This window comes from Pteropus vampyrus, unplaced genomic scaffold, assembly GCF_000151845.1.
Source record: "Pteropus vampyrus isolate Shadow unplaced genomic scaffold, Pvam_2.0 Scaffold63, whole genome shotgun sequence".
NCBI classification, from domain to species: domain Eukaryota; kingdom Metazoa; phylum Chordata; class Mammalia; order Chiroptera; family Pteropodidae; genus Pteropus; species Pteropus vampyrus.
Genome location: NW_011888844.1, coordinates 6,932,638 through 6,947,613, shown reverse-complemented (window position 1 = coordinate 6,947,613; position 14,976 = coordinate 6,932,638). Strand labels below are relative to the sequence as shown.

The 14,976-nt window shown below is 42.0% G+C and overlaps 1 long non-coding RNA gene across 1 annotated transcript in view; it reads right to left on the bottom strand.

Annotated features, from left to right (window-relative positions):
* LOC111740406 overlaps positions 1-12,531 on the bottom strand; it is a 27,405-nt gene extending 14,874 nt beyond the window's left edge. The window contains exons 1-2 of the long non-coding RNA XR_002780604.1: positions 12,520-12,531; positions 1,610-1,614 (exon numbers count right to left, since the gene is read on the bottom strand). This is a non-coding gene — a long non-coding RNA (uncharacterized LOC111740406). The remainder of the gene's footprint in view (positions 1-1,609; positions 1,615-12,519) is intronic.
* Between the last annotated feature and the right edge of the window lie 2,445 nt (positions 12,532-14,976).

The following is a 14,976-nucleotide window of genomic DNA, read 5'->3' as shown; positions in this document are numbered from 1 at the left end:
AAAAAAAAATGTACACAACACTTACAAAATGTAGAAAAATATAAAATATGAACTATCTCACTTTATAAGGTCAGATAATTTTGATACCCAAATCTGACAAAGATGTTAACACAAGAAAAAATTGTAGACCAATTATCTCATAAATATAGATATAAAAATCCAAAGGACAATATTGGTAAATCAAAGTTGAGATACATAAAATGAATTTAATTATAAGAATTAAAGATTGGTTTAATATTAGAAAATAAATTAATATAATTCACCACATTAACAGAATAAATAATAAAAGTCATATGATCACCTCAATAGGTACAGTAAAAACATTTGACAAATCCAACATTCATTTATTGTTTAAAAAACAACTCTAAGAAAAGTAATAATAAAAGTTCAATTCCTGATATATTAAATTGTATCTACAAAAACCTATAGTTAACATTTTATGTAATTGTTAGGTAGTTAGGTAGTCATAAGCAGCAGGAGCAAAGGCTTGGCTCTGTAACCATAGAAACCTCCCTTAAAGACCTCCCAGAAACACCCATTTTATGGTTATGAATTACCCCACATCCTAAGGCACAAACCATAAAAGCTGCTGGCTGAAACTAGTCACAAACGCGTGCTAATAAAGTAATACCCCATAACCTCAGCCTCATTATACTATCATTATAACATCATGCCTATGCCCAGAAGTTCATGAATCTAATTATAATAGACTGAATTCTAGGTAAGCGCATGTATAGTAGGCAAAGGGTTATATGTCAGTCAAGGTGACCTCACATGAGGATCATCTAGTACTGCACTTGTACCCTCCCATCACAGCCCAAATATAAACAGACCTTCACACTTCTGCACTGTTACACCTCTATCTTTTGTCTTCTCACCTCCCAAATTTCGTGGGGCTGCAGACTTCCTCGGCATGGCCCATCTCCTTCTAAAAATGTACTTTCAATAAATCTTACTTTTTCTAAATCTCGCTAACCTGTAATTCTTTACTGCATCAGCCAGGAGGAACCGAGGACCCCCTCCATGCCACTGGGGTGACGCTGGATTTTACATCACCCCAATGGTAACATAATTATGAAATATTTAATAGTCTTTTATTGAATTCAAAGACAAGACGAAGCTATCTACTAGTATATTCTTCGTCAGTATACTGAAAATCCTGTCCAATGAAGTAAGACAAAAAGTAACTATGATTTTTCAAGATGGCATAATTTAGCATATATTAAAAAAAAAACATTCACATAGTAAATATGTAGTAGAATTAATTACTGAATTTAGCCAGGTTACCTTATATAAGGTAAATATACAAAAGTCAGTTTTATTTATGCTATCAATTAACAATTAGAATAAAATATGAAGTAAAAGTATCAAAAGTATCAAATATCTGAAAATAAATATAAAGTAATATGTGTAATCTTTACACTGAGAACTTATAAAACACTGCTGAGATAAATTAAGAGAACCTATATCAATAAAAATCTGCAAATTTATGGATTTTAAGATGTAATATATTTAAGATTATAATTTTCCCATTTTGAATTGTGATTCAATGCAATTTTATTTAAATTCCATTTAAATACCATTAAGAGGGCACCCCACTTTCAGGGACTCCCTCTCGTAAGACAGCTGTAATTCTGTGCTTCAATAAATCCTATCTCTTTATCTCTTAAAAAAAAAAAAAAAGATATCATTAAGAGATTTTTAAATGTGAACCACGAAGTGAGAGAATTTAAATAGATATTTAAAATCTATTTATCTGACAGAAATAGTAATCATAATATATTTAAAATTCCTACAAATCAGTAGGACAAAGACAGACACCATTTGATAAATAAATAAATAAGCCAAACGCTTCACTAAAGAGAATTTCCAAAGAAGCCATTAAACATATGAAAGGTGCTTAATTCTTTAGTCATCAGAAAAATACAAATTAAAACCATGATATAATACCACTACACCCCTACCAGAAAGACAAATATTTTAAAAAGGACATGTAATATCAAGTCTTGGAGAGTGTAGAGATAATAAAACTCATACATTGCCCGTAGAAGTATAAAGTGATAAAACCATTCAGCAGCTTGTACTAAATTTTAATATAAATGTATGCTATGACATGAAAATTCCACATGTATTTAACAGAAATTTATTTTTCTGTCCACCAAAAAAATATACAAAAATATGAGAGGATTTATTTATAAATAGCCAAAAGGTTTAGAAATAACCCAAACCTTTACCAATAATATAATAAATCTAGGAACTTTATATATGTGTGTATGTGTGTGTGCGTGCCTATGTGTGTATACATACATATTCATACAATAGGATATAACACAGAGATGAAAAATATAAATATTATATGCTACAATATAGATGAATCTTAATGATAAAAGTTTGAGTGAAAGAAGACACAAAAGAGTTAATACCATATGATTCCATTTATTTAAAGATCAAGAATAGGCAAAACTACTCTATGGTGTTAGTGGTCAGAATTGAAGGAGTTATTGACTGGGAAGAGGAATGAAGGAGCCTTCTGTTCTGACTGAAATATTCCATATGTTGATCTAGACGGTGGCTATATGATTATACACATACATAAAAATGAATTGACCTGTATTCTTAAGAATGTCAGACTTTCTTCTGAAGTCAACTTGAAAAGCAGAAGAAACTTTGAAAATAAAGTCATTTGAAGCCATATGAGTGCTCCCAAGACAATGAAAATTATCAACTATAATTTCAGTGATGAAGAAAAGCCAGAGAAGAGAACTTGAGATTTATGCCTAGCTTTCCAAAAGGGGCTACTAAGTGATTGAGAAGCTGAGCAGAATTTGACAGTCTTTCAGTTCTAGAGAGATAAAAATTGTAGCTGGAGGTTAGTACCTATGTGTTGCTGCAGATTCAAGGTTCTGAGGTAAGGAATACGAGGCTCGTGCAGTTGGAAGAAAATGCGGGGAGCCATAGGCAACTGTGACATAAATCTTTATTTCAGCAAGAGCACAGCCAGCCTTGCAGGGCGGTGGCGCCTTTTACATACAGGTTAAACAATAGTGGCACCCTGCCAGATAATGGGAGCCTGTGCATGTGTACTGGGCACATGGTTACGTAAGGGGAGAAGTGCTGACTCACTTCCACCTGGAAGCTAGCTGCTATGGGTGTCGGGAGGGAGCCTGACTACAGCCATCCTTCTCACAACCTGCCAAGGAATAAGTGCCCTGGTAAACCCACCAAGATTTGTATTGTACTACTGAAGTCTTAACTCTTGGATGCAAACATGAACTAGAAATAGATCAGTGTAACGAGGTCTGAAGTCTGGCTTCAAATAATTCACTTCCTAAAATTAGATTAAGGTCATCTGGAATTTTTAATATGTTAAGCTACTTGACAAAAGAAAACGTAAATCCTTCCTGATGAAGATAAGGTCATACAGGACCTAAAATTACTTTGACAATTATTAATGTAGAATCTTTGGCACTAAATGCAATACTTAGACACATAAGAACAAGAAGGAGAAATATAACAGATAATGAAACAGATTTAATTAGGAGAAAAGGGGTAATAAACATATAAAATATAGTGAGAACGGCTAATGAATTGAATTTTACTTCACAGAAGATAGAAGATAGAGGATGGGGAAGAAGCAATATTTAATGAAATAATGGCTGTCAATATTCTAAAATTGGTTATCAGTGCCGAGCTGATCAAGAAGGGAAGGCTTTGGTGGTGAAACACCCAGTTGGAAGAATGCACAAGAGGCTGACATGAGAATGAAACGGCAGGCACCAGCTTTATTGTGGGGAGTGCAGTTGTATTGTAGGAAGCGCGCTTCTACTTCTGCCCTTCTTCTGCTCCCTAGGGGATCGCGTGGCCTTTATATATGTCAGAGAACAATAGTGGCATTCTGCCACACATGCATGATACAATAAGCTGAATCATGCTTACGTATGTTAGATGCAGCCACCCTACTACACTAATGTAACATTCTAAATCCAGGGTCCCATTTCTTGCTGCGAGCCTGGATCACATCCAGACCTGGGACCAGCCAGGCCTGGGGGCCACACTCCACTCCTACAGGGTCGTGGCACGATATCTGGCCTGCAGTTCTATCCCTAGCCGCGAGCCTGGATCACAGCCAGACCTGGGACCCACACTCCACCCCTACAGGGTTGCGGTGAGAGATCTGGCCCACAACCCACAACAACAATATAAAGAAAAACAAAACACTACCAGGCTACAGGTTATAAGGACTAGAGCAGCTACTGCCCACTGCCAGGAGGACCCCAAGGAATTCTTCCAAATTTTCAAGGGGTCTTCTCCTAGGGCATGGATGGCTTGGACTTCAGCATCCATTTTCTGGAGAGCTGCATGCGCCTGGACAGTATGATCAGGAATGTAGACACAACATTCTACATGGAGTAGGGCACAGGTGTCACTCTGGGCAACAGGTAGGAGGTCAAGGGTCATATGGTTTTGAAGAACTACTTTCCACATTTGTGTGGTTTCTTCTATTAAAAGGGTTATAGCCTGAAGCATAGCATTCAATTCCTGTGTGGTGTGCTGGGCTAAAGCTTCTACCTGCAATTCTACATCTATGAATCCCACTCCTGGAATGAATAACACCAGGGGGTAGAATCACCATGCTGCCCATTTCTACTTGTGCCCGCAGTGATATACGGGATCTCAATTACAAGGCAATTGGGGCAAAGTGGCTAATATGCATCCAGCTAAATATGGATGTCCCAGGTACAACAGCAGGTCCAGTCAGCAGGCAAGTATGGTCAGCTGTAGTGCCCACAGACCCAGAGGTATTCTGCAGGTAGCCAGTTGGTTGGCTCTGTACCGACATAACGCCGCCCATTCTACCAGACCTTGGGAACATTAGCAAGGGTGGTGTTAGCACACATCTCAGTGGGTAGCCACCCCACGATATGGTTGGGCACAGGTCTTACTTGCTCTATGTAGTGGAGGACCTGCTCCCCCAGTTCCACACGTTCTCCTGCCAGCCATCCCCACCCATTGAAAATGGCATAGCCTGTGAGGGGTGGGGATTGCGATGGTAGCAGTGGAGCAGCGCTTCTGTGGCCCATCATCGCTGGTCCCATTCAGGTGTGGTGTTCCAGGTACACAGCCACATCCAGGTCTCAACCATGGCTGGAGTAATGCACCACGGCAGTCCCTTGCCCGCTTCCACTGGTAGTTCATACACACCCAGCAGGGGGAATCATTGTGGACAGCAGCAAACACGTGAGCCCAGGACGTGACACTGTTCCCTGTTGTCAGCCTGAGCGATAGGATAGAGCAGACAAAGAGACAATTAGGGGTAAATCCCATCCTCCTGGAAGGACACAGGCCACTTGTCTATCTTGAGACAAAAAGGTGACCGGGAGAGGACTGCCCTGGCTTGTGGTACCCTACAGTTTCTTTAAAGGTAGCAGGCCAGGGAGTTTCCACCAGTATTATAGTATAGAGAGGAATGGGCCAGAAAATAAGGACAAAACTCCTCATTAACAGTGAACCCTCTGCAGTCTTCGGGAGTGATACTTGCAAGGCCATGGACCAAATACAAAACAGGATTCCCCACAACCCATTTCGTAAGCCCTGTCCCCAGGACTCCACCAGGGCCACCCATGGTTCTTGTGTTACCTATTTGGTCCACGGCCACAACCAGGTGGCCTGCTGCCTGGAGATGGCAAGAGCAAAGCTCCTGGTAGGCCCAGGGCAAAAGTTGTTTAGCAGTGGTGCCTGGTGAACACTTTGATAGCTCAGGGCAAGTCTGCTACAACCCTGTCAAGGGGAGACAACCCCATTCGCCCAGGCTGCTCATTCAGAAGGCATGTAGCCTGTGGGAGGTTAGTGTACCAATGGCACCGGTCCGGGCCCAAGGCATGCAGTTTGTTCTTCAGCAAGCCATTGAATCATTCTACCATTCCAGCTCCCTGTGGGCGATAATGAACATGTAACTGTCACCACGCATCATTGGTGTGGGCCTAAGTCTACACCTCCTGCCCTGTAAAGTGAGTGCCTCTGTCACTCGTGATTATAAAGGCCGGCCATAGGTGGCTGCGAGGTGCTCCAATGCAATCACAGTATGGCGTTGATCAGCAGCTTCCACCGGCCATGCAAACCCTAGGCCGGTGGCCATGTCTACACCCATGAACACATAGTGGTGTCCCCTGTCTATGAGCAAAGTCTCTATACAGTCCACTTGCCATTCTTGGAGTGGCTTAGCCCCCGGGGTACTTTTTACCAGTCGTCTCTCTGGATACTGCTCAGCACACCAGGGGCATTGTGACACAGCAACTTGTGCTTGTGCTCAGGTCAATGATAGATAGCCCCCATCACTTCGTTACTTGTTCCATGGTACGAGCCCCTACATGTCCCAGTTTTTATTGGAGCCAGAGGCCAAAGTCTGCTGGAGTCAGCGGTACATGGGCGGAGCGAACTTGTGCTAACGCATCACCTGCATCATTGCTCTAGGCCTGTAATGGCCCCTGCTGAAGACCCTGTTTCCAGAGGTCTTCCCACAACCCCTGGCTCCATAGGAGGCAGTGACCTATCATCCACTCCTGGGCAGCACACCAGGAAGCCACAGAGTTAGACCTCGATACACAGCCCAACTGTTGGTGCAGACCTGCACTGGGTCAATTTTATTCATGAAGACCAACCACACAGTGCGAAGCTCAGCCCATTGGCTGGACTGCCCAGCACCAGTTTCATACCAAAAAGTTTCAAACCACAGCTGCAATGCCACGGCAGCCCATGTGGGGTTGCCCGTGGCACGAGCCATCTGTGTACCAGGCATCCTCAAGGATGGGAGCCCAACCCTCTACAAAGGGACTCGGAGGTCTCCCAACCCTCTACAAAGGGACTCGGTAGGTCTCCCATCTCAGTAGGCTCCACCAGGAGCTCTGCTTGAAACTGCACTGGTCACAATAGGGAGTGCAATTGACCTGACAGGGGGATAGCAGAGAACAGCACCTGATGCTCCAGGCACACCCCCCACTTGGTCAGCATAGGGGTCTGTGAAATTCTCGTACACAGAGTCTTCACCAAAGACCTTAGCCACCCCTCCACGGGGTACGTGGGCTGCACAATTACAGGATTAGGACCAGTGATGGCCTCACTGGCCAGAAGGGCTGCATATATGGCAGCCAGTTGCTTCTCTGAGAATACTGCGCTTCCGTGCCTTTCTATGACTGGGACCAGAAGCCTATCGGCATCTTCCGGGAACCATGCTTTTGCCACAATCTCCATCTAAATTCTGCATCATCTACCTGCACTGTAAGCAGGAATGAGAGGGCTGGATCTACTACACATAGAGTTTGAGCTTCTGCTACAGTTTGCTTTGTAGCCATGAAAACCTCTTCTATCTTGAGAGTCCAATCCCACTGGGCACGGTGTCACACTAGACAGTGCATAGGTCGCATCAAGGAGGCCAAATGGGAATGAACACTCTCCAAAACCTCAGCAGTCCCAGATAGGTTCGGAGCTGCTGCTCAGTCTCAGGTCGGGGATATGCCTGTATCTTATCAATCACTGCCTCTGGCATTACTTTTGTCTTACCCAACCAGACAACTCCCAAGAATTTGACTGAGAACCCAGGTCCCTGGACCTCGTCCTTGTTGACTGCCCAACCTCATTCGGTGAGAGCTTTCCTCATCCTGGTTGCCGCTGCTTCTAGTTCTGTAAGAGAATCAGAAGTTAGCATTATATCATCAATATAATGATACAAGTGGACCACAGATTGTCGTTTCCATGGGGCTATATCTTGAGCCATGAGACCATGGCACAGGGTAGGGCTGTGCAGATAGCCCTGGGGAAGGATGAAGAATGTCCACTGTCGCCCTTCCCAGGTGAAGGCAAACTGTTCTTGACTTTCTGGGGCTATGGTAATAGAGAAAAAAGCATTTGCCAAGTCTACTACATAATGGTATCGTCCAAGTTCATGTGACAGCCGGTCTATAATGTTTGTGATGTTCTGCACAGCAGCATGCAAGAGTAGCATAACCTTATTCAGTCAACCGTTATGCACCAGGAGCCATCAGGCTTCTTCACTGGCCACACGGGGAAGTTGTACGGGCTATGAGCAGGACGAAAAACACTGTTTTTTTCCAATTTCATTATAGTGTGTCCAATTTCCTTATGGCCATCCAGCAGGCGATATTGTTTTGTGTTCACTACCCGGGTGGCCTGGGGCAACACCAGTGGGGCATGGTGTGAACATTCCCGGATAATAGTTTCCACCACCCAGATGTGAAGGCGGAATTCACCAGCAGTGGTATTCACAGTCAAGCCTCGCAAAACATTAATCTCCAAAATGTACTCCTCTATGGGGAATATGTACATTTGGTACGTCTGAGGAGGCAATCTGCCTATACCCAGTGTCACAGGGCCCTGCTGCACATGAATGATTCGACCCCCAAAGCCTTCTATGGTTGCAGTGGGCCCAGGAAATTTGTCCAGATTCCCATAAAGCAGGGGCTGTCAGCACCCACGTTCATGAGGGCTAATACCCTCTGCACATTGTGAGGGACCAATGCATAGTCAGTTCCATATGAGGCCTCAGGTGAACTGGCTCCTCTGCCACCCGGGTGCCCCGGCCAGATCCCTAGTCAGGGAGATAGTTGACCACAAACACATCACGGGTCATGGTTTTCCCAGGAATAAGAGTGAATTGCTGGCCAGGGAGCAGCTGATTCCATAGCGCCAGCAGCACTTCATTAGGTTGCTGCTCAATCTTTGCTGCAGCGATCCCTGCTGCGAAGAGATCAAACCACATTTACCTGTGGCTCACTCTCAAAGCTGAATGGGCTGGGAGCTGCTCCACCCTCACTCTCCTCTCTGCCACGCCTCTGTCCATGCACTGGCTGGTCTGGGAGTGCAGTGGGCCGTACAATGCGCACTTCGATGGAATGCTCCTTGCGTTTCACTTCCACAGCCCCCAACCTAGCCATAGCGAACATTACCTCATGGATCTGCTTATCTACATAAGGGGCCAGCAGTGCCGCCATGGTGCCAAAAGTACCGGCCAGGCCAGAAGTCAAAATCAAGTCCTTCATATGGGTTGTAAATACCTCTTCATCGGGGCTAGTATACCGGGTGCAAAACATCACCTGTCGCATGCCCATGTCTCAAATTATCTGGACCAAATCTAAGTATGTGGTCCACCTGCTCACCGTCTCTGTCAGCTCCCCTGGGTCGGCCCTCACTGTCCATGCAGTGAACATGAGCCAGTTAATCAGGGAGTGATTGCCTGCACCCCATGCCCTACATGCCACATTCTGAAGATGCTGCCTGAGGGATGGTATCATCGTTACAGAGGCCAGCTGAGCCATCTCTTCTGGAGATAATTCAGTCCCGCTGGCTCCATCATCCCATAGCTGCAGCAGCCACCCCTGAACCATCTCCTCGACTCTCTGCTATACCTGTTTCATTAGGTCTCGAAGTTTGGTGGGTGGTGTACTGGATCAAGGTGGTACGCTTTTTAACCTGGGGGCACTGCCAGCTTCCCCCCGACCCTGGGGCCAATGGCTGTTCCACTTCAACCTGCTGCTGTACCATGGGCTGCACCTGCCACAGTGTTGCCGACGGGCTCCCAGACCCAGACCCATTAGGGCCCTGCAGCATGCATTCCACTGCCACCAACCACCTTTCCAGATCTTCTTCCTGGTGTTGTACCTGCTGCACCTGCTAAGCCTGATCTTGAACCTCCAGGCAGGCCTGCTGTAGCCCAGCCAGGAACATCCAGGCCACCCAACCTGCTGCCTCCTGGTGAGCATTCGGGAAATTTGGCTCCAACATCTCCAGGGCCTTTCAGACGCGGCTTCATCCCAATCCTCCAGAGGCATCCACATAGCCAGATATGTGGCCATGAGATACCACTAGGATGTAGGGGGACACATGTCCTCCACCCAGGTCTCCTCCACCCAGGGACCATTTGGAGTGCTAGAGGCCATACTCACCTCATCCTGATGACTGCTCCACATGTCTGCACTGAGTTGATCGAGAGGGGACAGTTTTGGTGGTGAGACACCCAGTCGAAAGAATGCACAAAGGGCTGACATGAGAATGAAATGGCAGGCACCAACTTTATTAAGGGGAGCACGCTTCTATTGCGGAGAACATGTTTCTGCAGGGAACTTACTTCTGTGGAGAAGGTGCTTCTGCTTCTGCTCTTCTTCTGCTCCCTAGGGGACTGCATGGGCTTTCTATATGTCAGATAACAATAGTGGCTTTCTGCCACACATGCGTGATACAATAAGCTGAATCATGTTTACATATGTTAGGCACAGGTGCCCTACTACACTAATGTAACATTCTAAATCCTGGTTCCTATTCCTAGCCCTGAGCCTGGATCACACCCAAACCTGGGACCAGCCAGGCCGGGCGCCCACACTGGCAAAAGACACCAAAGCCACGAATTTAAGAAATTCTACAAATACCAAAGAGAATAAGCAAATAGTAAAAATAATAAAAAAAAGAGAGAGAAAATACTAAATTTATATAGTTTTTTTTTAAAGACAAATTACCTTTAAAGAAAGAATAAAACTGATACATACTGTTGTTTTATAAAATAATGTACCATTGGTGGATAATCTATTAAATACTGGAAAGACAGTCAAAAAGATCTGAATTCTAAACTTGATTCAGCCTCTAAATAATTATATGGACAGAACTCAACTTATTTATTTATAAATGAAAGTCCAGTATTTCATCTTAAAAAAAAAAAAAAAACACAAATGTAAGATGAGAAAGACACTGCTGGAAAGTAATTTATGTTTTTGCAGTGGCAAAGGGCAACCAGAAACTTCAGTTGATGTTAACAAATGTAGAAATGTGTAGAATTAATACAAAATGTTAATAAGTGTAGAAAGTATGATGTGGCTGTTAAATAAACATAACATATTAAAAATAGAATAAAAGAAATAGTAATCAAATAAAGATGATGGTATTCTTAATCTATTTCTCTTGGCTTGGATATATCAGGCATGTCCAGTTCCTAGTACTGCATGTAAATAAGGACATGGGAAGGGTAGTTTGTCAGGAGCAGCATACAGTGGTTTTTTTTTTTTTTTTCTTTTAAACATATCAACTTAGGAATTAAACCAACTTAAAAGTTTACTTTGGAGAAAAGTGTATTCGGGGTGGAGATGGTTTTGGGAGGATACAACTTACTATTTATAAGGATTCGACAGCCTTTCAAATGAAGATGAAGTCCATAATTATTCTGTATTGTTTCAGACGGCAGAATAAAATGCAAGCTCTAAGAAGGCAATTGAATGCAGGTAGCTTGAATTCAAAGCTCAGCTCTCACTTAACTTTGTGCCCTGAGGTATATAAATCAGAGTTCTCCATAGAAATAGAATCAATAGGATATATCCATGTTATCTATGTTATATATACATGGCAAGAGACAGACACAGAGTCAAGAGAAAGAGAGAGAAAGAGGGAGAGGTTTATTGTAAGAAATTGTCTCATGAGATTATGGAGGCTGACAAGTCCAAAATTTTTAAAGCCCATGCCTTGGTTCAAGTCCAAAGGCTGAAAATTGCTATAGAATAAGAAAGAGTCAAGGTTTCAGTTTGAGGGCTAATTACGCAGAATTTTCTCATACCCAGGGGAGAGTCAGCCTTTTGTTTTCCTCAGATCTTTAATTGCTCGGATGAGGACAATTAACATGATAGAAAACAAGCTGCTTTACTCAATCTGCCAATTTAAATGTTAATCTCATCCAAAAATTGCCCTAGTAGAAACACCCAGAATATATCTGGGCACTCTTATGGCCCATGCAAGTTGACACATAAAAGTAATCATCACAGGAGACAAGTTACTTAACTTCTCTGCACCTTTGTTTCCTCACCTATAAAATGCAGCTAATAATAGTACCTGCCCCATTGGGTCATTGTGTAGATTGAATGATAAAAGTATCTAAAATGGTAGTTCAAAAAGTCCCTGGAAGATAGTGTTACCAGAGAGGAGAGTGGGGTCCTCTCCCAGTGCATTGTCCAAGTTCTTGATGTCTCGAACAAAGAATTGAGCAAGACACCGAAATACAGTAGGAAAGAACTTTTATTAGAAAGGAAAGTACACTTCCAGACGTGGAAGCGAGCCTGAGCAAGACAAGCGTGGCTCAAAAGTCCTGTTAACAAAGACTTCAGGGTTTTTATCCCTTTTTGCTGTGGGTGGTTACTTTTCTTAAAGGAGTGGGCTTCCTTGATTGACAACTAAGGTTGACAGGGTACAGTGATTCATCTTTTTGCTTTCTGCGCATGTTTGTTCCAGAATTCAGTCTGTTATGATGATATTAATGAACTTCCAGGCATATGCATCATATTATAATGATGGTATAATGAGACTCAGGTGAGTTGAAGGTCGCTGGGGTCTTCATTGCGCAGGTGCGAGTGACTGGCTTAGACTGGCACCTAAATCTCTGCCTACTGGTTTCTTTGTGTGAGTTAAAAAAATGCCTTCTGGCTTGCTAAATTGTGGGCGGATTAAGGAGGACCCCTTCTAGGATAGGATGACCTCAGTGTCTTTGCAGGCAGACCTGAAACCCCCTAACTAACTTTTCTACCTACCTCTTTTCTAAGAGTCATGAACCCCCTTGCTATTAGTAAGGATGTTGAGGGACAGGAGGTCTCTTCTTCCATATCTGCTTCCTACTGAAAATGGCCATAGTCCCTGCCTACAAAGGTTTCATGGAGCTCATTCCCTTTCTGCCTCGGTCAGGATGGAGTCTTGGGTTTCCTGCTGACGTGTCACCTCAGTCCCTAGACAAGGAAAAGAAGATACAAACTCATTATTTAAATCATACATCTATTCATTTCTATTATTGATTTGCCTATTAAGTAAGTAAAGGGAAACAGACTTGTTTAATATGTTTCTTAAAGAGTAAAAAGAAAGACCTTTGGCTTAAAGTCCTCTCCTCGCTCAGACTCTAAGGGCCCTGCCTGGCTTACCACCATTTCTGCTTAACAATGGGCTGATGACCCTTATCAATAGCCAGAGGATCTGAGTCACCAGGGCAATTATCAGGATTTGAGGGAGGGGGCCTTTTTTTTCCAAAGAAAGGAGGGAAGAAAACTTAACTAAGTTTACTAAAAAGATTAACTCTGCAAGAGATGTCCTATTTCATTTCCTGCTAAAAGATTAAGAATTTTACAAATCATGCCCTTTCTCTATAGTAATTCTCAATAAATATTAGGTAATATTATTTATAATGCTCAATATACAAAGTTCTCAAATAAATATAATAAATTGATATATTATGACAGAAGCTGCACTTTGACTCATTTCCAAAGTCTGAGAGTAGAAAATCAAAGCTTATCTTGACCGTTTACAATATCTAGAGTATAGCAACCTAAGCATTTTTAAATGATTAATAATTGTTATAACTATACAAAGTATTTAATACTTTATTAAGTGTTTGATAAAGTTCTAGAAAGACTTGAGTTTTTATTTTATTACATAGCAAACAAAATTAGATTACTGTAGTGAAAATGATAGAAAATTATGTCTAAACAAAGCTATTTTAAATCAGTGAGAAATTAGATTTTAGAATAATTTAAAATAAATGTATTTGTATGACATTAAAGTGTAGAGTGAAATGCTAAATAACTTAAGTATCGTCAAATAAAATTCCTGTAGGGTTTCCTAGAATGAAGAGTAAGAGCCATTTGTAATTACTAGTAGATCTTTTGCTATAAATAATTAAGATTCTAAATTCTTGAAGAACAAATAATTTTCTTCAATAAGTTAAATACTGTCCCTTGATATTTTCTCAAGTTTCTTTAGCAAAACTTTTCTTCGTAACAAGTACAAAAATAAAATTTATTCTGGACAAGCATGGTGCAGTATTTTTAATCAGTAAACTACATTAATGTCAGTTTAATGTATGAAAGAACAAAGCATAGTTAAATATGGAATTTTAAAGAAAATCCTGGTTTTTGTAGTTAAAGGCTGATTCTTCTATGTGTATCACCCAGAGGGACAGCTGCAACAGGTTTACTTCAGTTTTTTTCTTTTCATTTAAAGTACCTACTTTTATGTTAATATTTTATTGCACTGATAGTGACATTTTAATGCCATGCTGTATGTTATCTCAAGAAATATAAACACTGAATAATTAAATGCAGAGGAAGGCCTCATTCTGTCTAAATTGAGGCATATCACAAGTTATCAAACCTAATTTACTACTAGATTTATGTCAAGCATCTCACCTGATACCTGATATCAAATATTTTCTTTAGAAACTCAAGGAAATATAGCCACATTTTACTCTGAGAATATTTCTTGACTTACCACCAATAAATATATAAATCAAAGATTCTCTCCCTTTGTAAAGTAAATATAGAAAGCGATTCCAAGAGAAAACAAACTGAAAAGGAACATAAAACCTTTAATAACCAATTTGGAAACTGCAAGATTTTGTCTTGCTTCTTTCTGTTATGGCGCGAAAGATTCTAAGACCCACGGAGCCAACTGAGATTAATTATGAGCCTTTATTAGCCCGGGGACCGACTCTCTACCCCGCAGGGTTAGAGGAGATCAGCCCCGGGGTTTGAGAGTGAGGCAGTTATAAAGCCTAGAACAAGCAAGCAGATTACAGAAGCAGAAGTTGGCCATTAGAACAATACATCACCTAGTACTGCACCCTGGTTAACAAGTAAGTGGATTACAGAAGCAGACATTGGCCATCTTCATATCTTATACAATACACCTCCTAAACCACACCCAAGCAAGTAGGACAACTTCTGGTATCTAAAGATATTTCTTCCCTGTAGCTGACTTAGCTAATTAGCTCACTTGAAAATTTTCCACCCTTAACACTTTCCTGCTATCATATTATGTATTGCACATATGTAAGACAGCAATGGTCTAAGTCTTCCCCAACAGTTTAGGCCTCTGAAACATAAGAGGGTCACAGTAGCTCCCATGCTGCTATGAATTAACGTTAATTTGAAGATTATTCTGACAGATCTG